The following is a 27,578-nucleotide window of genomic DNA, read 5'->3' on the forward strand; positions in this document are numbered from 1 at the left end:
ACTGCCGGAAGTGCAGGGCTTGATTTGATTATGCAGGAGGACGCTGATTTTCAGTTGCCAGGGGAGGTCTGCGCCATACCTACGCAGGTGACGGGACCTCTCCCTGACGGATTTGTGGGTCTGGTTCTCCCTCGCTCACACGCTGGGAAACAGGGTTTTTTTGTCATCCCAGGGGTCATTGACGCCGATTACACCGGCGTTATTAAGGTTCAGGTGTGGACCCATCTTCCGCAGTTGCTCCCGCGTGGATGGTCAATTGCGTAATTGATTTTAGTCCCCTATCAGGTGCCAGCCGCAGAGGATCGAGCCCGGGGCGGAGGCGGCTTTGGATCAACGCTGTCCCAGTTGCCGTCTCACAACACGTCCTCTCCACTTGTTGCTCTGACAATGTCGGTCCGCCCCTCGAAACCTCAATTAACACTTCTCTTAAATAATGTTCCCTTTACAGGGCGGGTGGACACTGGAGCTGACGTTACGGTGATTCGTGATCCGGAGTGGCCGGTCGGTTGGCCAACAGTTCCTTCTAAAGAGTTGTGGGGGATCGGGGGTAGCAAACCTGGGCGCCAAAGTTTGTCTTGGGTCACGGTCTCTAAACCAGGAAGCCGTGCCCTTGCTACAATCCGCCCTTTTGTGCTCCCTGTCCACCTCAATGTTTGGGGCCGTGATTTACTTACAAAGCTGGACACCACCCTCGATATTAATATATAATGGCCCAAAATCCTCCCTCACCCACCTTGCCATCCTCATTACCATTGGTATGGCAATCCTTAGAGCCCGTATGGATTGACCAGTGGCCCCTCCCTCTAGAAAAGCTGAAAGCACTTCATTCACTTGTACAACAATATTTGCATGCACAGCGCTTGGAGAGCTTTACTAGTCCTTGGAACTAGCAGCTGTTATTTTGGCCTTTCAACTTTTTGCTGATTGTCCCTTTAATTTGATTGTGGACACGCATTATGTTTATTAGGTAATTGATTATTTACCCCTTGCCCTCATTACCCTCAGGTCGATGTGGACCTTCTTCGCCTGTTTTTGTCCTTACAGTATCTCCTCACCACTCGTAATTTCCCTTATTTTGTTGCTCATATTTGCAGTCATACCCCTCTGCTTGGGCTACTCATTGAAGGTAATGCGCGCACCGATCACGCGTTACGTGGTCAGGTAAATTCCCTTTTTTCTGACCCCATTGAAAGCCATTCCTTTTTTCATCAGTCTGCCTCTGTTTTGGCCCAACAGTTTCATATTTCTGCTGATCATGCATGTTCTATTGTTCGTTCCTGCCCCCACTGTGCCGCTGCTGCCCCTACCTTTTCTTATGCTGTTAACCCCAGAGGTACCACAGCGAATCAGCTGTGGCAAATGGATGTCACTCACGTGCCACAATTCCGCCCCTATTCGTTTTTACATGTTTCCGTTGATACTTATTCGGGATTCCTCTGGGCGACCCCATAGTGTGGGGAAGCCACTCCCAAAGTTATTCACCATTTGCTAGCCTGTTTTGCTGTTATGGGTCACCCGAGCCAGATAAAAACGGATAATGCCCCAGCCTATTGCTCCACAGCCCTCTCCACCTTTTGTGCCCAATGGGACGTCCGTCTCAAACACGGGATCCCTTATAATTCCACAGGCCAAGCTATTGTTGAACGTGCAAATTGCACGCTAAAAACCTTGCTCGACAAACAATTAAAACAAGGGGAGCTGCGTCTCCGAACCTTAGGAGACATTCAGCAACAAATGCATATCTTTTTGTTTACTTTAAATAATTTAACGCTGAACGCAGATCAGCAGACCCGCGCGGATCGGCATTTTCACAAATCCGAGGTACTGGAAAGACCGCGTGTCTATTACCGTCAGCTGCCCGATCCGCAATGGTTGGGCCCAGTACCTTTAATTACTTGGGGTCGGGGATATGCTGCTGTGTCTCTCCCTGCAGGACCGTTGTGGGTTCCGGCCCGGTGTGTGCGACCGGCACTGAAACAGCATGGCGTGGCACCAGGGGCTGTAGAACCCCATACCGGAGTTTCAGCTGACCTTGGAGGAGAACGCGGTGCCTCCCAGGTCAACAACGACGGGACGGAGACGGAGGAGACATAGCATCCCAAGCCAGCCCGTGACATGGGGAGCAGTAAAAGCATTGGTCGCCGCGGCTCAACGAAGACTGGCAGCAAACCAACAGCCAGAGACTCCTGAGACTTTGTTTGTGGCAATTCTCGCCCAAATTACTGCTAATTCTGTATTGATTGTATGCCTTTTGTGCCTGCTATTTCCTGGAGGGGTTGACTCGGGAGCGCTTCCTCCATTACGGGCCCGAATGACATATAACCTATGGGAAAGATTGGCTTCAATAGCAAATGTTACCCACTTTTGTTCATTTGATTTTGTAGCAGCTGAAGAATTGTTAGGTACGTGCCTTATTCCAGTATGTCATCACCCTGAGGAAATTGGGAATGAGATTATGCTCGCTGCTTACTCGAACCTCTCTTCCCAGTACTCTAGCATGGCTAATTGGGGCCCTGCCAATTACACTTTACCTTTTTAAGCTTATTTTTTGCTGTTGCTGTGTGCAGTGTATTTCCTTTTTGTTAAGGCTTTGTCGAGACCCGCCCTGGCAGGCTCCATGAGTTATGACCTTGTCTGTCCGGGAGTTAATTGGCTTGCAAAAGCAAATTGATGGCTACCATGAGATGGCCGAGCACAGATAAACAAAAAAGGAGGGGATGTAGGATTCATACAAGGTTCATGCGCTTGGCAACATTCAGGGCACACCCGGAGTGTTGTGCAGGAGCTGCGCACACACAGCTCCTCTCAAGGGCATGAACCTTGGAATCTTGCCCAGATGACATGAACTGTGGGAAGCCTCCCAGGACTGGGCTCAAGGCCCGAGAGCAAGGAATGCGGTAGATAGAAATTGGTAAATAAGAATGTTAAACAAAGCCAGTGTATTCCTTTTATCTGTTGGAGAATGTAATGCGCGGTGGGAGAGAGAGAATAAAGGGGAAGGTGGAAAGCTGACAGGCAGAAGCCGGTTAGCAGACCAGCCGCTTGCTTGCTAAAAGCTGTGTCCCGTCTTGTCATTGAACCGCAACAGTCCAGTTAAGAACTTTGCAGATCCAGGTGTGCAAAGGTCTGCTCAGAGTACAGTGATCGACAACAAGAGGAGATACTACAGCAGTGGCAGCCACAGCCCTATATACCTTTGCACAGTGTGTATAATTGGCGCTGAGCAGAGACCCAGCAGCCTCTGCCTCCCCTCCCATCCATGCCCAAAACAGCAGAGTCGGCAGCCCTGTGGCAGGGGAGCTGCCACCTGCATAGGGGGCAACAGGCTGCGCTGCCTGCATCCCAGCCCAATTTGGCAGCCCCTGTTGGAGTCCTGGCACTGCTGGCTGGGAAGGGAGGCCCAGACGAGGCAGCAATGGGGAGGGGGGTTGCACCCAGATGCTGGGGCTTTCCATTGGGAGCAGAGGTGCTGGGATAGTACCTCCCTCTGCGCTTCTTCCTGCCCTGGCACTGGGATTGGTGTGTCCCACTGCTTCACTTCCCTAGGGCTGATTGCCTAGTGTGTGCTCTCTGGAATGGAATGATTCTATCATTCATTGATCCCAAACCCTTTAACACAGGGATGGGCAAAATATAGCCCGCGGGCCATGTCCGGCTCATCAGACGTTTTAATCCAGCCCTTGAACTCCCGCCGGGGACCGGGGTCTGGGGCTTGCCCCGCTCCGCGCGTACTGTGGCTCTGCACAGCTCTCAGAAACAGTGGCATGTCCTCCCCCGCAGCTCCTATGCGTAGGGGCAGCCAGGGGGTTCCGCACCAAGGAATCATGGTCAATGGGAGCTGCAGGGGAGGCGCCTGTGGATGGGGCAGTGCGCAAAGCCGCCTGGCCGCCCCTCCATGTAGGAGCTGGAGGAGGGCCATGCCACTACTTCCGGGAGCTGCTTGAGGTAAGCGCTGCCTGCACCCCTGACTTCCGCCCCAACCCCTTGCCCCAGCCCTGATCCCCCTCCCCCCCCCTGAACCGCTCATCCCCAGCACCAGAGCCAGAACCTGCACCCCCAGCCGGAGCAGCCCTCACCCCCTCCTGCACCTCAACCCCAATTTTATGAGCATTCATGACCCGCCATACAATTTCTGGAGGACGCTCTGAAAAGAATTGTCATCAAGAATCATAGAATATCAGGGTTAGAAGGGACCTCAGAAGGCCATCTAATCCAACCCCCTGCTCAAAACAGGACCAATCCCCAATTTTTGCCCCAGGTCCCTAAATGGCCCCCTCAAGGATTGAACTTACAACCCTGGGTTTAGCAGGCCAGTGCTCAAACCACTGAGCTACCAGTCCCACCCTGCACTCCTGAAGGCTGATTTTGTAAAGTATGGCATACCTGAGACAGGGTGTTCAGACAATGGGCAACAATACTGAATGCAGCAGGATTCAAACAATTCAGTGCCAAATGGGAATGTAAGCACAAGACACCTTCCCCTGGGTCTCACAAAGAAACAGGAAGGCAGAGTCATCAGTAAAGACAGCCAAGAGATTGATGGCAAAGGCAAAATTGACAGGAAGGAATCCCTACTTGGCAATGTTGGACCATTTCAATACACCCTCCCAGGGACTATATAGCGTAGAGACTGATGGACTATAGAACGAAGACTCTGCTTTTCTTGAGGAGTTCTCTTGTTCCAGCCTAGTGAAGGAATGACAGACAGTACACAGAAGCAGTTAAAAGAATGCCAAACTAGGGAGTCAACTAGCTACACCGAAGGAGCCAAGGACCTGAGACCACTATGCACGAGTGAATGGGTCTGGGTTCAACCATCAAGTAGCAACACAAAACAATTGCAAAAGACAACAGTCCAAGCTGCAGTGGGACACGGGTCATGTGTGATATCTACAGGCTCAGGATAGCAGTGGAGATGAAACTGAAAACAACTGCAGACAGCCTTCACACCCAGACAGACAGGGCCAAGGCAGGAGCAGAAGGACATAGAACAACCCCCAAACTTTAGCTGACCTCATGTAGGATAGTCATCAGAAAAGTGGTTAATGAGTAAGGCTAAGATTTTGTCATGGTTATTTTTAGTAAAAGTCATGGACAGGTCATGGGCAATGAACAAAAATTAATGGAAGCCATGACCTGTCTGTCTGCTCCATGGTTTCCCCTGCCAGCTGCAGCTCCCTGGTTTTCCCCTGCCACCGTGGTGACTGGGAGCTGCAGGGGTCTCTTTCTCCTCTCTCCCCACACTCCCCTCGAGGCTGTCCCCAGTCGCTGGAACCCTGAGCAAGGCCCCCTGAGGAGGCTGTCACTTGTTGCTGGAAACCTGCAGGGGACCCTGAGGAGGCTGTCACCTGTCCCCTGTTGCTGGCACACTGCCAGGGCCCCACTGGCTGCCAGCTCCAGTCCTGCAGCCTTAGGGGCTGAAGCAGAAAATGTCACGGAGGTCTCACGAAAATGTCACGGCATGACATAAATTTAGCCTCTTATTTATGAGCAATATGGGAGACAAACTGGACACCATCCAACAGAATGAAGGCAGCAACAGAATGGAAGCAAGTCCCTACCAACAGCAATAACACAATCAAAAAATGGGAGAGTGGTTGGAGATCAGCACATATGAAGGACTATGAAAGCTAATAGGCCACAACAAGCAGGTGGTAAAGGCCAGGTGCCTATGGTGGGCTATGTACTAGTAATTTTTGGTAAATCAGCAAACACTGTGTCAAAGTTTGACTCAGACTCACAATTTATCAGACCACTCTGTTTTATTAGCAAAGCTGCTCTGCTAATACATTTAGAAGTGAGCCCCCCGAGTGGGGCTTGTGTCTCTTAATTTATACAAAAAGAAAAGGAGTACTTGTGGCACCTTAGAGACTAACCAATTTATTTGAGCATGAGCTTTCGTGAGCTACAGCTCACTTCATCCGATGAAGTGAGCTGTAGCTCACGAAAGCTCATGCTCAAATAAATTGGTTAGTCTCTAAGGTGCCACAAGTACTCCTTTTCTTTTTGCGAATACAGACTAACACGGCTGTTACTCTGAAACCTGTCTTAATTTATACAGTTTTTTGGAGAACAAGTTACAGAGAAGTTACAGACAAAAGAAGAAAAAGATTTTAGTCACCACCCTTCGAGATCCCTGAGACCAGTCACGTAACTTCAATTACCTGCCACCCTTAACAATCTCCTTTAACAGCTTCTAGTTAACTTAACTAATTGCCCTTCACACCTTCCATTCTGATGCCTGCCTCTTAGACATGCTGGCTCTATCTTAATTGCTTCTCCATTCAAAAGCTAACTGTCCCTACGTGTGCTCCCTCAGATACTTTGTAACATGTTTTGGCATGCCCTCTCATATACAATGTATCCAGCATGTCCCCTTATACAACGTTATACTTATACAATGTTATACTTCCACAATCCCCCCTTTTGGTCAAGGCTACGCCCATGACCAATGACTTACTGGATTCCATACATCAATCGTTCTTTTTCATTACTTTCACTGGTGACATTTAACAACATTAGATTAGCACTCTGGTTAGGGGTAACCTGATGGATGGTGTGTCTTGTGCAGTTTTGGATACAACAAGAAATCAATTGAAAACACACAAAGATTATTAGAATTCCAAATAGGATAGTCAGGATTCCTTGAAACAACCAGTTTCCCAGACTAGAGAAATTGAATAAGTTACTTATCCATTTCCACATGGAACTTGGTTCTTCGTGGGGAAGGTATGCAATTTGCTCCAGATGGCTAGCACGATTTACTACCTCATTAGTATTATCAGGTATGTATACACAGCATTCTGTTCCAATTAGAGCACAGGTCCCTCCTTTGGCTGCCAGTATTATATCTAATGCCCGACGGTTTTGGAGGGCCACTTGTCGGTCCGCTCCTGCTTCTTTGGCTAGAGCTTTTAAGCTCTCTCCTGTTTCATTGGCCATGATCTCAACCACCGCTTGTAACCTTAAAAGCCTTTTTGCATGGTGGATTACCCCCCCTACTGGGACTAAAGAAATGCCAACAGCTTCTTCCCAAGTTAGGGGGCTTATGTTATCCACATACCATTTAGCATCTGGCAAGTCCCTCCTTTTTCACCTGAAATTACGGAGGCGATTTCGTGGGAGGGATTCAAGCACCCGGAATTGTGGGAAAAGCTGAGCAGGATAACAGATACCTGACCAATTTGCTGGTAACACAGTGTAAGCATTTTCCCCACAAACCCAATGATGTCCCATTAAAGCTGGGAAGGGTTGACTGCAACCCTTTGACATGTAAGAATTTACGAAGGAGGAATAGTATCCCCCAAAGGGCACAGGATGATTTTCACTGGGAGAAGAGGTAGCATTCACATGACATTTGTAGATGGTGCTGTTTTTCTCAGGGAGGCTGTAGGGGGAGCAAGAGATTGAATCTTTGGTTTGATCCCAGGTTGAGAGGAAGTTTATCTTTCCATACCCAGTTCGCCATTCTCCAACCTTGTTTGAATAGTCCCATACACCATGGGACACGATGTATTGGAGACAGCTGCTCCTCCCTAGATTCAGCCCTGTCCCATTACACACCCAGCACCAGTGGCCCTTTCCTTTCACCACACTTATAAGTTTAGGAACATATGTTTTTCCCAGCCCTCAAGTGTCATTTTCCTTCCATGTCCTTTTAAGTGGATAGGGTTCTCCAGCAAGCTCTGAGGAATTCAAAGGGATTGCCATGGTGGGGATACTAGCTTGTGAGTGAGCTGGGATGTGGCTGCAGACCCAGCAATTAGAAATATTCAGGACAGTTGCAAGGCAGTCATGGGGTTAACCATCACTAGGTAAAGGAAGGAGGGTAGCAGGGTTTAACCGGGAGCAGCGCTTAATAGTGATATGTGAGGCTGAAAGCAGCAAAAGTTCATACCTAGGCGAGCAGAGGAGAGGTGAGCAGTGTTGCGTTGCAGAAGGAGAGTTTCCACAGAATGGGGAACCATGAGAGTGAGAGGAGAGCGGAGGACAAGGGACTCAGACATCTCGACCAGGCGCGCTGCAGCAGCTACAGCGCGTAGGCAAGGGGGTAAACCCTGTGCTACAGGGTCCAAGGTTGCAGAAAAATAAAACACCGGGCGATTTCTGTCACCGTGCTCCTGAGTAAGAACCCCGAGGGCACAAGCAGATTGTTCGTGACAGAAAAGGGTAAAAGGCTTGTCATAGTTAGGTAACCCTAAGGCAGGGGCAGAGGCTAAATTCTGCTTAAGGGAGATGAAAGCAGCATTTGCTTCAAGTGGCCATGGCATGGGGTTAGGTACAGAGGATCGAGTGAGTTTTTCTCACTCCAGTAGGGGACAGAGGTAATAAGGGAGCTAAAACTTTGTGAGGTTCCCCAGCATCCCGTCATTGTTGGGGTGAAAAATAGGGTTGGGGATCAGCTGGAGGAACCAGCGGGGGGTTCACTTGATTTCCCATACAATTATTAGGTCGTCTTGGACACTCTTTTTTCCAGTGTCCAGGCTGTTTACAGTAGTTACAAACCCCAGTTAATCCAGCCCCCCCCGCCCCCTTCCGCAGCCCCATCCCTGTCCCCGGTATGGTCTGTTTAGTCCTGAATAATGCTGTATCTGCAGAGCCATTAACTTTTGGGAGGACTGTTCCTCCTTTCCTTTTAAAGTGCGGTGGCAATGCTCTGCTACTGCCAGCAATTTGTCCATGGTTTCAGTCTCCCATCCCACACTTATTCGTTTTAACATGCTGCCTGTGGCAGAGAGAAGACCATCAACAAATGCATGTGCCAAGGCCCCCTGCCCATTTACATCGGGCTCTTGTATTCCTGAATGTTGTAGGAAAATATCAGCTAGCCGGGACCTATAGTCGCCTGGGCTTTCTCCTTGCCCTTGCTTACAGCAACGTATTGCTGTCCAGTTTGTTTTAGGAGACCACACTTTGGGAATGGCTTGATGCAGGCACTTCCAAAGAGCCATACACCGGTCTCTGTATGCCGAATCTGGGCCAGTACTTTTTATGGTTGAGTGGCGTGCCTCAGCTGGCCAGTCTGCGGCAGCCAACCATTTTTCATAATAACTGGCAGGAGCTAACAATTTACACAGTTGGAGGAGATCTGTCTCAGAGGGTTCATAGGTTTCACAGATTAACAGAAACTCCTCAGCAAATTTGACAGAGTTTTCCTGTGGTTTGGGAAAACTTTTAACTATAGATAAAAGTTCCGTACGAGTCCAGGGCTTATAATCCCTTATGGACTCACTTTCTCCCATCTTAAGGACTCGTAAGGGTGCCACAACAGTTTGATCAGAGTCTCTCATTAACCTCCCATCAGGTTCTCTTTTCCAAGAAGAGATGTCAAGAGAATCTTTGCAGTCTGCTTTGGATTTCTTCTTCATAATATTTTGCAGAGCTGCGAGGCCAATGAGGGTATCTTCTTCACTTTCATTATCTGTAGTCACTGAAGATTTTTTCTTTTCTGATTTCTTATTTGCGCAGGAGTATGGTGGGGGTCAGGTTTGATCCGGATCATTGCACAGGACTGGGCAAAGGGGAGCGCTCGGACTAGTGGTGGGAGAGACTGCATCCAATTGAACTGTTAGTTTTTTGATAGAATTTTTAAGAGAGGTGAGTTTTGACTCAGTCCATCTACGATTTGCCTCTTCCCACCACTGCATGAAGCAGTCTGCTTCTCCTCTCTCCAGTTTGGTTTTTGGGAGGACGAGTTTGCTTTTTAAAGCATCCACTCGATCCTTGTCACAAGAACCTAACAGTGGCCACTGTAATTTGGGGTTCTCTAGAGCTAATTTGGACCATTTTTCAAGAAACCTACAAGAGTCCGGACCCTTCCTAAAATACATAAAATAAGCTGGAGTTCCCTTAGGGAACTGTTCTACCTTAGACTTCTGATTACCCATCCAGGAGGACTTCACACAGCACTCACACAAGAAGGAAATTCGGGCTCAGCAGAGCGGTACCCGGTGCAACACACAGAAAGGAGCCCACAGGCTACTGCCTCAACTGCCCTTGCTTTCACACCAGGGGTTATACCCAAGGCGTGGTGCGGCTGCAGCTGTGCAGATTCCACTTATTCAGACCGTGGGGACGGGGACCCCTTGGTCAGCCAGTCTCCGGACAGAGATGGCTCCCAGATTCACACACACACCACGGGGAAGACGGATAGATACAAAGACAAGACAGTCCTCAAACCGGTTAAAGCACAAAAATAATAATTACCTGAGACGTCTGATTCCAGAAGCTGGATCCAAAGACCCCTACCCAAACAGAGTGGGAACCAACAAGTTCAATGGTGTAGACTGCGCTGCTGCTGTGTACCTTTCTGTCTTGTGGAGGATCGCTTGGCCTAAGCGTCCAGGCGCCGGCTGCCACGATCGTCCTGCAAGGCAGTCAGGGATCACACAGCCTCAGTGAAGCCGCTTCCCATCTCGGTGGGACCTCCAAATTGTCAAAGTTTGACTCAGACTCACAATTTATCAGACCACTCTGTTTTATTAGCAAAGCTGCTCTGCTAATACATTTAGAAGTGAGCCCCCCAAGTGGGGCTTGTGTCTCTTAATTTATACAGTTTTTTGGAGAACAAGTTACAGAGAAGTTACAGACAAAAGAAGAAAAAGATTTTAGTCACCACCTTCGAGATCCCTGAGACCAGTCACGTATCTTCAATTACCTGCCACCCTTAACAATCTCCTTTAACAACTTCCAGTTAACTTAACTAATTGCCCTTCACACCTTCCATTCTGATGCCTGCTTCTTAGACGTGCTGGCTCTATTTTAATTGCTTCTCCATTCAAAAGCTAACTGTCCCTGCGTGTGCTCCCTCAGATACTTTGTAACATGTTTTGGCATGCCCTCTCATATACAATGTATCCAGCATGTCCCCTTATACAACATTATACTTATACAATGTTATACTTCCACAACTGCTACAAAAGACACACAATAACAACAATTGTTAAAAGGAAAGATTTAGCAACCAGCATGGAACTTAGAGGCAGGAGCACAGGCTGCAGGAGGAAAGAGTTGGGAGAAAACACTAGGAAGCCGGTCTGCATATACATGGCTTGAATGCTAGTTGCAGCATCCCTTTAAATTGACTGTTTATTAAGGGAATTATTTCATTTTAGAAACATGATGGAGTCCTCTCAGTTTATTACCCAGCATGCAGTACATGAAACAGGAGGGTGTGTTGGGAGTGGGGCCTGTGCTCTGCTCCTTAATCAGAAGCGGTCTCCCTATGTATGCTTCTGCTTAGTGTCCTCAGTTTCACACAGGGTGACCAGATGTCCCGATTTTATAGGGACAGTCCCGATATTTGGTGCTTTTTCTTATATAGGCATCTATTATCTCCCACCCCCTGTCCTTGATTTTTCACACTTGCTATCTGGTCACCCTAGTATCACACTATTTGCCCAACTGCAGTTTCTTCAGCTTCATCCATCTCCACCATTGGATACTGCAGAAGAATGCCCAGTAATAAGCCTATGTATCAGCATAGGGCCACCTGGCCAGAGGCTCACACCAGTATCTTGGTGAAGCTTTCAGCCAAGGAGAGTAAAACCCAGGACTTGAACTCCTCACAGAAGAACATTGAACTGCATGATGGTTGTCTCAGCAATTCTGGCTGATCAAGGGATTAGGCAGATTAGACAGCAGTGCAGGGAGAAGATAAAGGGGCTCAAGGTGAAGTATTGGAAAACCAAGGATAAGAATAAGAAATTCAATACTGCCCCGACAACCAGTATGTTTAGTGATTAAATGGACCATTTTCTGAACAGCAGTGTAAGCATGGAGCCCCATTTCTGCATGGACTCATTTATGGAGCTGGAAAGGATGTAGGCTCAGAACTTGGATGTCTGTGAAGACACAAAAACACACACACACACCCTCAGAGAGGCGGGTGGACCCCAGCTTCAGAAAGATGTGCAGCATCAAATCACAGGCTTTCTTTCCTGATCTGGACCATGAAGAGCAGAGTGGGGTGGAAGGTCTCCTCACAGAAGAACAAGGGGATGACACAGCCTCCCAGTCAGGTAATATGGGTGCAGCCATCTTTATTATGAAGGATATTACAAAATATTTGGGTGGGGTTTACCCTATAATCCTAGTTGCTGCTTCAGTTTGGGGCAATTGCTGTGCCATTATGCTTCTCCAACCCACACTCACCCCCTTTCCCTCCCCTTGCCCTCTCCCCCCGCTATGCTGCTTAAAATGGCAGACAAGCAGAGAAGAAAAAACTGCAAACCGTCAGTTTACAATGACTGAATGCAGTAGCACTGTAAGCTGCCAGTTTGTACGCCCACCCCCTTTCCCAAAACTACATTTTTACCTTCCAATTCTCCCAAAAATTAGCTCACCATTTCTTTTCCTGATAACATAGCAGAGTTCAGACCCAAGAGCTGAATAAAGTTCTGGGACCAAGTTCTCTTCTCATTTGTATTGGTACAATCCTAAGAGAAAGAAGCCTCAGAACTGACCCAACATTTTAGGTTAATCGTCACCGATGAGAACGTTGAGTAAAAAGCGAATGTCTAGAAAAATATATCAACTTTTCCTCGTCCATAGCAATGGGAAAAGAATTACCTTATTTCAATGTGTTCAGTGCGGTCAGAGTAGTTGATGTAGAATCTGAAGGATGGTTTTAGTTTCTGTGTGGTGTCCCTGAAGCTTATATGTACCTTTCTGTCACTGTGGTAAGAAAAATTGTACCTTTCTTTTATACCATTAAAGTTAGATTGCACTCTCCCGCCTACATATAAGCCATATGGCACAGGATCAACACAGGATCAACTGTGCATTCTTCCTAATGACTGAACATTACTTGATGTAATTACCATTACATCATTTTGGTCTTATCTCAAACCCACTCTCACAGATCACTTTTTTTCATTATACAATGCAAGAAAGGTCAGCTTGTGGGCCCAACACTCAGTTCTGTTCACCATGTGATTTTTCTCAGGGACTTTTATATCTAGCCTCTTGCAATTTGCTACAGTTTTCAGTAAACACAATTCTTTCTAAGAAAACAGAAGATTAGCTGAGATTTTCCTACAGCTTTTTAAACTGTGCAGGGAATTATTTTTTAAAGGGCATAAAAATTTTCCACACTTGTGATCTTATTTTACTAGAGAATAGTAAAATAAAAAACAAGAAGACCGATACAAATGTTAAAAAGAATAATCTGTTTCTGAACTAAATACCAGGGCATAGAGAAATGTTGCCTGATTTTTAGCAGATTTTGTAGGAGCGATTAGTACTTTTCCAAAAGGGACAGGAGTTGGAGAAAAAGTTAGAATGGAGTCAGTATCACGCATAGGAGACAGGCAAGAAAACTCACTGTTGGCAGGAGCAAGCAGCTGCCAGCTTAAGATCGCTGGACGACCATAACTCAGGCCATGGTCGATTGTTGGATTGAATCAGGGAGTTGGAAAGTATTTGTAATAGGCTAAAGGTTACAGAATAAATGAATGGATGAATGTAACAGGATTATCTATTCTGAGGATTAAAAGATTTTTTTTGATGAGATTGTTTCTAGAACTATCTATATGTAATAATATGTCAAAACATGTATTTTCAGTCCACTGAAACATGTCATGTCCTTTGTTATAATTTAAGACATGACCCTGCAAACTCATTCAAAACTCCCATTGAAATTCATGGCAAATTTGAATACGTAAAGTCTGCAGGATTAGGGGTAAAATTTTCAAAAGCATCTAAATGACTTAGAAGTGTAAGTACTGTTTTCAGAAATTACTTAGAGCAGGATTTTTGAATATATTTAGTCACCTAAAGATGCAGATAGGCACCTAATGGGATTTTAAAAGCACTTAGTTTCCCAACCTCCCACTAATGGGAGTTAAGCACCTATGCACTTCTGAAATCTCACTAGGGCTCAAATTGTTAACAGTATGTAGGCATTGCAAGGCCTTGAGTGCAGGGGACTGGACTAGATGACCTCCTGAGATCCCTTCCAGTCCTACACTTCTATGATTCTAAGTGACTTAGACTGTGAAGTCCCATTTTCAAAAGTGACTTAGACACTTAGGAGTTTACTTTGCGTTGAAAGTCATTGGGATTTAGGAGACGCTCATCAGTTAGGCAACTCAATGCTTTTTAAAATCTCACTAGGCACCTAAGTCACTTTCGAAAATAGGACTTCACCTTCTAAGTCACTTAGGCCTTGCAACACTGAGTGGAGCAATGCCTACATACCATTAAAAGTGCCTATCTGCATTGTTACAGACTAAATACCTTTTAAAATCTGGGCTTCAGTGCCTGAAACACGTTTGAAAATGGGACTTAGGTTCCCTAGTCACTTAGGCACTTTTGAAAATTTTATCCTACCTCTATAGTTTGATTCTTAAAATTCTAAATCTGTTGAGTTGCATGTGTCTATTTCCATTGTATTCATCTCCTGCCCCTCTCTCCACCTCTCTTTTTAATAACAAAAAACACTAATTTGAGATTTGAAACGTACTGGTAAAAAAATTGTTTTAAAATTCCCATAAAAGATAGAAGTATAATATTGTGTGTAATTTAAAGCAAAAGTAATGAAAACTGCTAAGGTTGTAGTATATGTGTGACTGAGCCTACTCTCCATGATGTCTTGTTACCATGATTGCATAGTAGTCCCTCAAATGACTCAACCAGGAGCTCTCTTGCAGTGTTCTCAACCAGGGATCCGCGGCTGGAACCCAGAGACTGAGCCTGGGCCCTCCTCCACTGCACAGTTGAAGCCAGGAGCCACGGGGCTGAACCCCTCTCTGCTCTGCTCTGGCACTGTAGTTGCTGCCCCTCCCCAAAGTGCCAGAGCAGAGCAGTCCCAAGGCCAGCTCCACATGGTCTCAAGTTGCAGTGGGGGAGGTTTAGGTTGGATATTAGGAAACACTATTTCACTAGGAGGGTGGTGAAGCACTGGAATGCGTTACCTAGGGAGGTGGTGGAATCTCCTTCCTTAGAGGTTTTTAAGGCCTGGCTTGACAAAGCCCTGGCTGGGACGATTTAGTTGGGATTGGTCCTGCTTTGAGCAGGGGGTTGGACTCGATGACCTCCTGAGGTCCCTTCCAACCCTGATATTCTATGATTCTATGAATAATGACCCCCCCGCCAACTTCCTCCTCTCCCTGTCCCCGAGGCCCTGCCCCTTGGCCAGATTGGAGGCGGGAAGCCAGAGTCGGGCAGTGTGGGGAGCTGCTGCTCTGGCTGGTGCCATGGAGCGGGCAGCCGCGGCATTCCGTCTCCTACTGCTTGTGCCCTGGGGTTGAGGCTGCTCCTCAGCTCACGCAGACAGTAAGAGCTGCACAGGCAGGGGGACACGGCTCTGTGGACAGCAGAGCCCTTGGGGAGCAGTGACCACAGTGACCTCCTGACGCACAGCCCCTAGCTACCCCCTCCCTGCACCCTGAGCTACCCCTTTGCCCACACACAGCCCCTAGCTACCCCCCTCCCCGCACCCTGAGCTACCCCCGTTTCTGCACACAGCCCCTAGCTACCCCCTCCCTGCACCCTGAGCTACCCCTTTGCCCACACATAGCCCCTGGCTACTCCCCTCCCCACACCCTGAGCTACCCCTTTGCCCACACATAGCCCCTGGCTACTCCCCTCCCCACACCCTGAGCTACCCCCGTTTCCGCTCACAGTCCTAGCTACCCCTCCCTGCACCCTGAGCTACCCCGTTGCCCACACACAGCCCCTAGCTACCCCCCTCCCTGCACCCTGAGCTACCCCCGTTACCGCACACAGTCCTAGCTACCTCCTGCCTGCACTCTGAGCTACCCCCGTTTCCTCACACAGTCCTAGCTACCCCTCCCTGCACCCTGAGCTACCCCTTTGCCCACACACAGCCCCTAGCTACCTCCTCCCCGCACCCTGAGCTACCCCCATTTCCGCACACAGCCCCTAGCTACCCCCCTCCCCGCACCCTGAGCTACCCCCGTTTCCGCACACAGTCCTAGCTACCCCCTGCCTGCACCCTGAGCTATCCCTTTGCCCGCACACAGCCCCTAGCTACCCCCTTCCCCGCACCCTGAGCTACCCCTTTGCCCACACACAGCCCCTAGCTACCCCCCTCCCCGCACCCTGAGCTACCCCCGTTTCCGCACACAGCCCCTAGCTATCCCCTGCCTGCACCCTGAGTTACCCCCCTGCCCACACTCAGCCCCTAGCTACCTCCTCCCTGTACCCTGAGCAGTTTTCAAACTTTTTGAGCTGAACCCCCACCACACACAAACCAGACAGGCTGGGTGGTCTGCTGAGGTGAGTCAGTTGGTGGAGGTGGTGCTGCCTTCCTGGACCCTGCCGTGTGGAGCTGACCCAAGCACCTGCCAGCCCCTGCCCCCCAAAATAGAAGTTGAAACTATGCCTATGCCCGAGGGCCCCCCCTCCCCCGGCCCAAAGCCCTGAGTCTCCCTCTTTGCCCGCTGGGCCCTGGAGTTTTTATAGCATGTTGAGGGGCACCTCAGAAAGAAAAAGGTTGAGACCCCCTGCTCTATTGGAGACCTAGCTTGAGTCTGAGTAAAGCTTTTCAAAAGACAGACAACTATCTCCACAGTCAGGGGAACACATATTGTCCGATGTATTCACTTTTTGACCTTTGTGAACATTGTGTACTGTGGTGTATAATCTGGTAAAAAAGACAGATTGGATTAAATACTTTTTTATTGAAGAATTCAAGGTAGACTGCTGTAAATGCTACTTCCACTCCACTGAGAAACAGAAAGATGGCCTAGGACCTGATTCTCCTTTCACTAGAATGAATCAGGAATATTCTTTTGAAGTCAACAGAATTTACACTCGTATAAAAGATAGCAAAAAAAAAAAGCCCGTACTTTTAATAAGGATTTTTTGCTTTAGCAAATCCATATCTCCAACTGAAACATACTTGGCCAAATCTGGTCTGTTACATCAGTGAAAGTGAGAGCAGAATTTGACCCACTCTTCTGAAAATGTGACATTTTTGTTTAATTTATTACACAGTGCAAATTTGAATCATTTAATGAGATTCTCATTACAAATTGCAAACTTGGGTCCTCTAATAAGCTTTTCTTGCACTCAGGTAGTACCGTGATAGGGGTCATATAAGTATTGAGATAAAAAGATATGTGAGCATTTGTACCATATTTTACCATCAAATATGCTTTGTAGAGCTCATGTTTTTTGCCATTTATGAGCAGAACGAAGCCATATTCTGAGGTGGAGAAAGGGGGAATTGCTGGATCTTTAAATTCCTATTATTCTGCAATCTTCCTCAATTAGATTTGGACTCTCATTAAGTTACAATTAACATTGTAGGTATTACACCTCCAGCCTTCGCCCATACATTTCTTCCTTGCTCTGTATGTGTGTTTGAATTCTCACAAGAGTCCACGCAAATTGTTCCGTTTTACTGATATATGTTCCATATACAATTCACTGGGGTTGCAAGTATTTAAACGTCTCCCTTCCAGGAATAAGCTCTGTTCCCTTAAGACAACAGCTGAAATAGAGCCTGTGTCTCCCCCATGACTGTAAAAAACAGGAGGCATCCAGCTGAGCTTCTAGGGACAGGGAAGAAGTGGGGAAGGACCGCAGGCCCCTCCTCAGCCAGCCAGAAAGTGGGCAGGATCAAGCAGGAGCAGAGGGATCAGCCAGACACAATTCTTCCCAGCTATGTGTAGCCACCTACAAGCGGAGAAATGAAGAGAACAGCTGAGTCCAATTTTATAAGGGCTATTGTTGGGCCTAATTGAGATAGACTAATAGGGAAGTCTTTGTTCACCTGTGGGCTGTTTGGACTTTGCTTCCAGTTATAAAAGCCTTTCTTTAGGTGCTCAGGGAGAGATAAAAGCCTGTGAGTGTGTGGCTAAGGAAATAATAGTCCTTTGAAGTATTTCCTCCAGGAGCGCTTTACTTCTGTTTTTTGTCTACAAAGGCATTCCCCAGAAGCATTTCCCTTGCAGGGATCTTATCTAGAGAGAGATTCACCAGAGGTTTTTTCTCCCTCCCAGCCACTTTGTAAAGGAATTTAATAACAGTACACTATTTTTGATGGGTTTAAAGGTATATTGTATATGATTTTTGTGCTCTGTGACATATTTTTTTACACAACACTGACTGGTCATAGCCTTGGGATTTACTCTCTGCCATGCTGCAGAATCAGGCTATCAAAGGGGCTGTTTCTGCTGGGGGGCTAGAGTATCATTTGACGTAGTCATTTTCCAGTGTGGTGACGCTTCCTGCTTCCCCCTCCTATGACATACTATGGCTTTTTGCTCCTTTGGAGGGGCTTCTCCCGCGTATCTCCTTTTATCTGGCTTTCTTTAGGAAGGAGGGTACTGTTCTTCTTCCCTACCCCTGCCAGCTGCTATCTCAGACCCCCAGTTTGTAGATCAGTCTGGGGCTTAGGTATAAGATAATGTCCAGATGCCTACCGTGAGGCAGCAGTGTGCATGCCAGATGCAGAAAGTTAGGCACCTACGGAACTTTTGCAGCAGAAATGTAGGCACCGAGTGAACTGACGTGCTTACAGTGTTAGGCAGCAGCCAAATGGGGGTTTTCTGGATCACGTGGGGCCTAAAACTGGGACTTAAGCACCTAAGTTCTCTTGTGGATGTTGACCAGAGTGCGTATCCTGTCTTCCCCTCCCCATAAGCAGTTACAGGGAGTAGGCTGCTGCCTGATCCTGCCTCTTCCCACATCTCTCAGCTGGATGAAGGCCTCTTTCTCCTTTGCTGCTCAGCAGAAATCTAGGACACCTCTCAGATAGTCTCAGCAGGGTATGGGACTTAGAAGGGTCCCAAGGGCCCTGAATCTCCCTGCCCCAGAAAATTAAACTCTTCTATTTAAAAAAAAAAAAAAAAGCAACCTCTTAATCCCAGATTTGATTTTAGGATGGATTTAAGTGATTCTTGTAGAATAAAAATCAGCTCAAATTTCAGAATTTTCTCCAAATGCTGCCAAAATTAAGCCTTTAGTGTATGTATAGATTCAGAAAAGGACACACCAATCTCCTAGTTACTCTATTCTTTCATAACCCTAAAACCAGACTCACTTTCTTTCCTCGTGATTTCATAATATACCTTTGGCTTCCTTTCACATGTTCTTGTTTCCCTTTTCTCTTATAACCTCACATAGGTCCCACCACTCGGAAGATCCTGATGCAGGATCCAACAACTCTGGTAGTGTCTCTACTGGATTTTGATTCCCACTCCATTCATTTCGTGTGTAATCTGGTGCATAATGCACTTCTGAGTGCTTCTATGGCCATGGAACCTTCCAAATGCTAGAAGTTGCAGTGAATAGATGTAGCCAGACTATCAGAATTGCTGAAGCCTGGTAGCAGTAAAAGGGCCTGCAGACTGGGTTGAGGTTAGCCCATAGTATATTGGAGGATCCCTGGGAGAAAGATGGGGACCCATGGAGAGGAAAGGAGCTGAGAATTCTTTTATGTTGCAGATACAAAAACAGATGGGGCTTGTTTGGGGGAGCTCTGAGGAGAGATGAAAGAAATCTCCTTCAATAAATTCACAAGGAGGAAGAGGACTTCTGATGAAGAAAACAAAGAGATGGATTCTAAAATGGTTCAGAAATATCCAGATAGTTGGATTATTTTCTGAGCCTCTCCACATTTTTCAGGTTTGATCTTCACCATTGCAGTTCTTATCCAGGTGGTAAACAAAGGAAGACAAACATGAAGATGTATAACTGTTTACTTGCTTTATAGGGAGGTCACCAGTGACTCAGTGGGCACACGGAAAAGAATATACATGAAAAAATGGAAGATACAAATATGGAGCATTATAAAATGAATTAATAAGCCGTGTTTGGATGAAATAGATTGCAAAAATACTATATGATATTTCCCAGGTTTATTCAACTTATTGTCTAATATTCTCACTGAAGCAACTTCCTTGGACCCATCCTACTCCCACTGAAATCAACACGAGTTTTGCCATTGATTTCAGAGGAAATTGGATCAGGCCTTTTAAGATTAGCTATTATGCCTCTCAAGCTTCAGCCAAACATTGATTTTTCAGAAAGAAGATGACTGTTAATACTTAGTGTGGGTACAGAATTGACTGCTAAGCCATTTCTGTTTTAAAACCAAAGTGTAAAGGGAAAGAAAAGCACCAGTTTGGATCTTAAGAAAAGGCACCTAAATACTACAGTTGTTGACATATTAGAAATATGTACAATAATAATTATTATAGCAAAGGCACCATGCCAGCTAAATAATATAGCCCCTGAACTGAAATAAGTTTACAAGGGAACACCTACAAAAAATCAGAACTCGGCTCTTCATCTTGCAACTTTCCAAGGTCAAAGTGTACAATCATGAGACAATTTATGGCACTTATTTGGATATAAGGATTTACTAGTAGGATGACTGATTCTGTTTAGCTCTATTTTCATGCTTCTGTCAGGAACAGGTTTATCTGAAATCCAATTCTTCTAAGCAGAATTTGAATACAGTAGGACCTCAGAGTTATGGATACCTTGGGAATGGAGGTTGTCCGTAACTCTGAATTGTTCGTAACTCTGAACAAAGAGCAGTTCAGTCTCCAACTCCAGCAGCTGACGCTCCAGGCCAGGATTCAGCAGCAGCTGAACTCCCTACTCATCCCCGGCATGAGTTTGCAAGCTTGTCCCCCTCTAGGGTGTGTGTGTGGGGGGGTGTAAACAGCATGCAACAAGTCCCCCTCCTGGCGGGGGAGGGGTGAAAGCTGCGCAGACCCCAGCCCGGGTCCTGCTCTGCTGGCTCCAGCTGCCTTGGGCTGGCAGCTCCAGCCTCTTGCTAGTAAGTGGCTGCCCTGCCAGTGGGAGTGGGGTGGGGATAGGCAGTCCAGATGTGCCTACCTTTAAGCTGCAATACAGGCACAGCACAGTACTCAAATTTATTTATTGATTGTCTCTGCTGCTGTCTGATTGGTTACTTCCGATTTAACGTGGTGTCTGGTTGACCAGTCAATCTGTAACTCTGGTGTTTGGTCTTTGAGGTTCTACTGTGGATAATATGATTGCTAAAGTGTTACAAAACCAAAAAAAACCCTCACATTAACATGTTTCAGTTTGACCTCCATAGTTTTAATTATCAGGTTTCAATTTGACTTCAATATTTTTAATCAGTAAAGGTAACCAAACTTTATACTAATGTAACCCTTCTGCCCGTCAGAGTTGGCAGCAACAAGGGCCAGGTTCAATATCTAGGGGATCCATTCCAATAACACAGTGCAAAACTGACTCGAGCCCCCACCCAGTGACCTGGGACAAATATATACCACCCCCGCTGGGCGCCTCCAAAAGACAATACTTCCCCACTCTCAAGCACAGAGTCTGAGTGTGGCAAAAAGCCTTTTAATAACAGAAAGAAACAATGTGGCATTATGTTGGGGAAACACCACCAACAGGATTCATAACACCCATGAGCAAAAACCCACCCCAAGCAAATTGGGTCGTGTCCTTTCCCTTTGGTTCTTGAGTCCAGCAACCCGAAATCACCCAAAGTCCCAAAAGTTCAATGACCCAAAAGTCTCTGTCCCTGGTCAGGGCAGCCCCAGAGTTTGAAAGTTTATCTGCAGAGCTTTACCTCCCAACCTAGGTGGAGATAAGGGGGGGAAGAGAGGTAAGGGGCACCTTACATGATCCGAAGCTGACTGCCCCACAGCTCCACAGGGCTCCGCTCCGCTAACTCCATGTCCCACAAGCAGTTCCCGCCACCCCACGAACTGCTCCGCTCTGCTCCGCATCCCACAAGCAGCTCCCACCGTCCTATGAACTGCTCCACCAGCCTGTCCACAAGGCACTCCAGCCATCCCGCAAACTGCTCCACAATATATCTTCAGGCTCCCCCACTACTTAACACAACGCTCAGTGATTTCAGCTCTTAGTCAGTTCAGGTCTTTGGTGAATTCAGCTTGTAGTAGTGGAGCCTCAGTGCTGGTGCACCATTAGCCCAAAGTGAGCTCAGCAGCCTGTAACTAGACTCCTAATAGAATCAAAATTAGCTCTGATATTCCACAGTGGAGAGAGGAGGAAGTGCAATTAGCATATAAGGCCCTCATCAAGGGGCCCATGCCACCAAGTATTAATACTTATCTCCAGTCTCTCTCAATTCACAGAGTTTTGGAACCCATGATCCTTGCCTAGCGAGTGCTACTTAGTTGATGGTGAGTCACTCCATCATAACAAAATGCCAAGTACAGTTCCAAGCACAGTTCCCATAATCAGGGTAATAACAATTTATTCTTCCTGCCCCAATAACAGAGACACTGGGGATCCCACAGCAGCCAAAGTGGCCATTTGGGCAGCTATGGCTTCACTCTAGGCAGGGTGGGTGTGCCTATGCAAATGAGATTGGCCCCTGAAGTTCTTTTCCACAACTTACCACACCTCACCACCAGATGTCAGGGTGGAGCTCATCCTGACTCTGCTTACACTAACTTCATGTCTGATTCAAACTTCTTGTCTGATTCACCTCCAGGGATCAGAAAGGACTGTTTCCCCTGTGTACCACATTGCTCAGTTAATTGGCTGTGTATAGTAGAGGACATTTTAAAATTCTTCTGAAACATCAAGTACTCATCATTAGACAGAGGCAGGATACCAGACTAGATGGACTATTGATCTAATTAGGTATGTCAATGTCTATGTTTCTGTGCTCTGTTCCTTTCTAATCCTTCAGGAAACAGATAAGGGTTTGTTTTTAACCATGTTGTAATATTTGTAACATAAATATGTCTAACGGAAAATACATGCATCTAGTGTGAGCATATTCCTGTGAGTTTTAACTTTACATCTGATAAATAATTATGTACACTGTACAACACAAGATATTTCATGTCATATATTAATTTCTACTGCCAATTCAGTTAAAACAGAGGCCTGAATAATGCAAAGATGTCCTGGTTTCTGTAGGAAACAATATCTGCAACTCTAACAGATATGCAAATAAAGAAAAAATTGTTGATACAATTAGGCATAAACTGTCTCCAGTCTAAAATGTCAATAACTTTAAAATGCAGTTATTGTATATTTACCCTCTCTTGTTCTAGCAGAGCTTTCTGCTGTGAGTTGTTTTCAGATTTCATATAACTGAATGTCTAATTTTAACAGATGAAAACGGAAAATGTACTAAAGTATCTTAAGTAATGAATAAATTGTGACATAAGCAACCTCTGTTAATGATAGTAGAGGAACACATGAAGACAATCACTAGAAATCACAAAATGTATACTGAAGAAAATAGCTTATATGTCACTTTAATAAAACAGTGTTGTTATTAAGACTGCACTTACTCTCCCCACCATCACCTGGAAAAGTATCTGTGTCAGGTCTCCCTCTGGACATGCAGCTGAAACGTTAATTGTATTGCAGTAGCACTTAAGAGTCCCAATCATGGGCCAGGACTCAACTGTGCTAGGTGCTGTACAAACAGAACAAAAAGAGGGTTCCTGCCGCCAAAATCTCACAATCTAAGACAACATTCTCTTTCATGTTAGTCCTTCAACTGGCAGAGCATTGGACACTCTTATGCAGGTGCCCTGTTCTATCCTAGATGTGGGTAAGGTCTGCATCTCTTTCTGAAAGATATGCTGTAGCTCAAACAGAAGTTACAGGCTTGATGTTTTTATGTTTTATGGCCTGTGGGAGGTCAGCCACTATGATCATAATGATCCTTTCTGACAGATGCATCTCAATATACCTTACTACTCCACAGGGGTATTGTGAGGCTTAATTTAATTATTGTTATTAATACTTGCAAAGTATGTTGAGATCCATGGATGAGAAGTACTATAGATGGTCAAAGTATTACATTTCTGATTAGTGATGAATCACTAGAAAAGTGGACTAGTTCGTGATGATTAATTCCTGATTGGAAAGTACAGTGTGCTAATGTTATCTGTCTCCAAAAAGTACTTTTCTGAAATAAAACTGTTATGCATTTACATAATCACATTTCATCATGAACGATCACAAAGTGCTACAAAAACTGGATATACAGGATTCATTTCACACCTCACTAAAATGCAGTCACCTCGAGGATGCAATACAGGTGCCTTTCTCTGCCACCAGCATTATGCAGCTGTTCTTAAGAATTTAAACTGTATGAAAAATGTAAGTAGACTTTAAATGCCTGAGTTGGATTTATTGTATTTTATTTTATTGGGAGACTGGTGCTAAGACCCCTGACAGTAAAAAAAAAAATGCTATGGCATTCAATTTCCCATCCAGACTATCTGTTTACAGACATGGCTGTGCAACAGGGTTTAACAACCAGGAAAGGGCTCAGGGCTGCCAGCCTGTCACATGACTCAGCAGGGAACTGATTGAAGGAAGGGGTATGTGTTCTTTCCAGAACTGTAAGAGGCAAAGGGAAATGTCTCTGGGGATGTCAGCCTGCTTTGCTCTGGGAATCACTTTGTTTTCTGTTACTGCATGAGTTTTTGTGTGTTTGAATAATAAATTGTGCCCTGAGTCAAAGGCCTGAAATAGATTCAGGCTTGGCATTTATTCTTTCCTGGGCTGGTTTATAGGCTGCCTGATCATTTAAGCCTTTAAGCATAATGGTAAGAAAATGCAATCCCATTCTTTGCTAAATTAAGCTTTCTGCAATAGACAATTGTAATTTGATTCTGTTGTATGTGTTATTGTTTTGTTAACTAATAAAGGTCTAGATTCTTCCTGATTCTCCCACAGGTGCATGGAGGAGGAAGAGACAAAGCATCTTCCACAGACAGCAAAGCAGCTGAGGCATACTGGAGAACTGGGTCCTTAATTTGCCATTGACTTCTTGATTTAGCATGCTAGCAAGATGAGCACTGTGTGAATGGGGGTAGGGAAATGGACAGAGCTCAGTCCCTGTATCCCACTGTCTATGTTTTAAATCTACCTATAGCCAATATAATTATAGCACCACTGTCCACTCAGTTGCCTCTTTAACACCAGTCTCCTTATGTATGGGCCTGGGTCAATAGCACCAGAATGGCCTGACCCATCCACTTTTCACCAGGGTGGACCCTGCCCCCTTCCCCTCTTCTTCCCCTGGAGGCCACACCCTCCCAGCCAGACCAGCGTGGAGCCCAGGCAGAGAGCCCAGGCAGCTGTGGGAAGCCTCAGCGGACCCTTCACCTGCCCAGTGTGCAGAGGGGCTGAGAGCAGCCCCTGGCCCATGTCCCCGCCCTCTGGGCTCCCCACCTGGCTGAGAGCAGATGGAGGTGGAGAGTCCATGACCTGGGTGGAGGAGTCCCAGGGGTGTGGGGAAACGGGCCAGAGGCTGCTCTCCTCAGGCCCCCTACACCATGGGCAGGTGGAGGATCCGCCGCGGCTCCCCACAGCTACCAGCCCAGCTCTTATCATGGCTGGGCTGCAGCTGCAAAGCCTCCATCCCCCGTAGCCAGAGCTGGGTCGGGAAGAGCAGCAGGGGCATCTGTGGGAAGCCTGGATCCCTCCACCTGCCCTGGGCAGGAGGCCCTGGACATGGGCAGGGGGCAGCTTTCGCCCCCCACCCGAGCGAGGGGGGTGGGTTCCCTGGCCCCATTCTGGCTTCCAGCTTGGCTGGGACCAGGGCCTCAAGGGGCAGGGGCCCCTGGTACCCCACTTTTGGGAGGTCTCCACTGCCCTTGCCCTGGGTTCATCTGGATCCCACCTCCAGCTCAAAAGGGTATAAACTTCTTTATTCTCTTCCCAGATCAATTTACTTGGCTGTGCCACCACCCCCCTTGCTCTTCTGTAGCAGAATCAGTGGAGCAGCTTGGAAGGGAAATTCTAACCACAGTTGACTCTGAATCACTTGCCAGATAGTTGGAGACTCCCAAGGAATAAACACAAACACAATATATTCAACAGAGTAACTATATTAAACGGGAAGTAAATATGACAGAACAGGTTAAACCAATACTCTCAGGGGCATCACTGCCCTCTCCACACTAATAAATTTCCCTCAAACTCCCAGGAATAAAATGTAATGTCCCATTGGTATGTGTTATCCATGGGATCACTTGATGACCTGCAAAAACAGTATCTTCTGTAGCAGCAATAAGCAATTTGGCTGACTTGATTCAGCCCAAAAGTCTCTCAGGGGGGATAAGATGCTAAGCAGGTTTACTAGATTGTAGGTAATAAAATCCTAAATCCTTACCCCAGGCTTGAAGGCACAGTTCAGGGAACAGAGTGTCTCCCAAACAATTGCCCTGACTAACTAAAAGATGGTGTGCCCACAACTCTGTGAATGATCCTCAGGTTCAGAGCTGAATCCAGATTCCTCAGCAACTGCAGAGGGGCTGACGATCGCAGTTAGCAGGCACCCTCTTCATACAGGAATCAGGATGCTTCTGGTCCCAATATTGCCCCTCACCATAAAAGGATGCAGGGATCAAGTGTAGACTAGAATAACTATTCTAAAAGCCCTAAGTCCCAATCTTCCGCCCTACAGCTCAGATGTAATTACAGCAGGTGGGCAACCTTGAATTAGCAGCAAGAGCAGTACTTGCCATGTGGTAACTGATTTATCTAGGTATCTGAAAGACTAACTTACCCTGACAGAGTAGGGAGTTCTCCTAACACAACCCTATAAACTGGAAGTTATCTTGGACAGGGAATGGAACAAGCTTAGGGCTATTGCTTCCAGATATCCAGAGGCCAGTTCTCAGGAATTACCCCGTGTGACCGGGGTCCCGGGGCAGGTGCGGGGAAGACCCACACTGAGGTTGCTCAATTAGGGCTAACTGCAAAAAATGGGGTAGGCAATCCCCAAAGCTGGTGGTTATTATAATACTTAGATTCACCAAGCTAGCAACAGAATAGCTTCTACAGTACCTCACTGATTACACAGAAACTAAAACACAGTTCCCTTAAAGCAACCCAGCCTTGGGCTTCCACCCAGACACCCAAGTCAAGTATGATGAGGATTACTGAAAATCTTACTCATCATATAAGAAATTTCTACCAATCCCAAAGGATCGGACATGCTACCTCCCAGGTTAATGAATACTTCAGATTTTACCCAAATACATTCTCACAGCCAATTCTTACAAACAACTAAACTAAAATTTATTAAAAAAGAAAAGAGAGAGAGTATTGGTTAAAAGATCATTATACATACAGACACGAGTACAGATCTGAGATCAGTTTCATAGTAGAAATGGTGAGCTTAGGAGTTGCACAGAATTCATAGAATTAGTCCATAGGTTCCAGTCCAGTGTCCAAAACCAGGGTGATACAAATGAATTTGGAGACCTCAGTCTTGCAGCTCAGTGCTTCCCCTGGTAAAGCATAAGTAGATTTGAGATGAAATGTCAGGTTCCAAGAGTCCTTTATGCAGTTCCTGGGCAGCACAGAGTCCTTGGATGGACAATAGGCTTTTGAAGTAAACTTCTCTTTCCTAAACATCACTGGTAATTAACTACATGGATTAACATAAGCAGTTTATAGACAGTTTACCACAAACTTTAAAGAGACATATAGACAATGACATTATTTCATGCAAGTTTCATCTAAATGCTAATGTTTCCTTTTGATCTCTGAATTAACAGAATACAGCCCTAGACAGGAACCATTTGGCTACATTGTTAACGTCTAACAAGATATAGGTAAACATAGACTATTACAGTCACTAT

At 46.3% G+C, this 27,578-nt stretch overlaps 1 protein-coding gene across 1 annotated transcript in view; it reads right to left on the reverse strand.

Moving 5' to 3' along the window:
• Positions 1 to 12,671, reverse strand: part of CGA (glycoprotein hormones, alpha polypeptide) — a 30,224-nt gene extending 17,553 nt beyond the window's left edge. Inside the window, exon 1 of the mRNA XM_007052575.3 lies at positions 12,571 to 12,671. The gene's annotated coding sequence lies outside the window, so the exon portion shown is untranslated. The remainder of the gene's footprint in view (positions 1 to 12,570) is intronic.
• Positions 12,672 to 27,578: the final 14,907 nt, after the last annotated feature.

This window comes from Chelonia mydas, chromosome 3 (assembly GCF_015237465.2).
Source record: "Chelonia mydas isolate rCheMyd1 chromosome 3, rCheMyd1.pri.v2, whole genome shotgun sequence".
NCBI classification, from domain to species: domain Eukaryota; kingdom Metazoa; phylum Chordata; order Testudines; family Cheloniidae; genus Chelonia; species Chelonia mydas.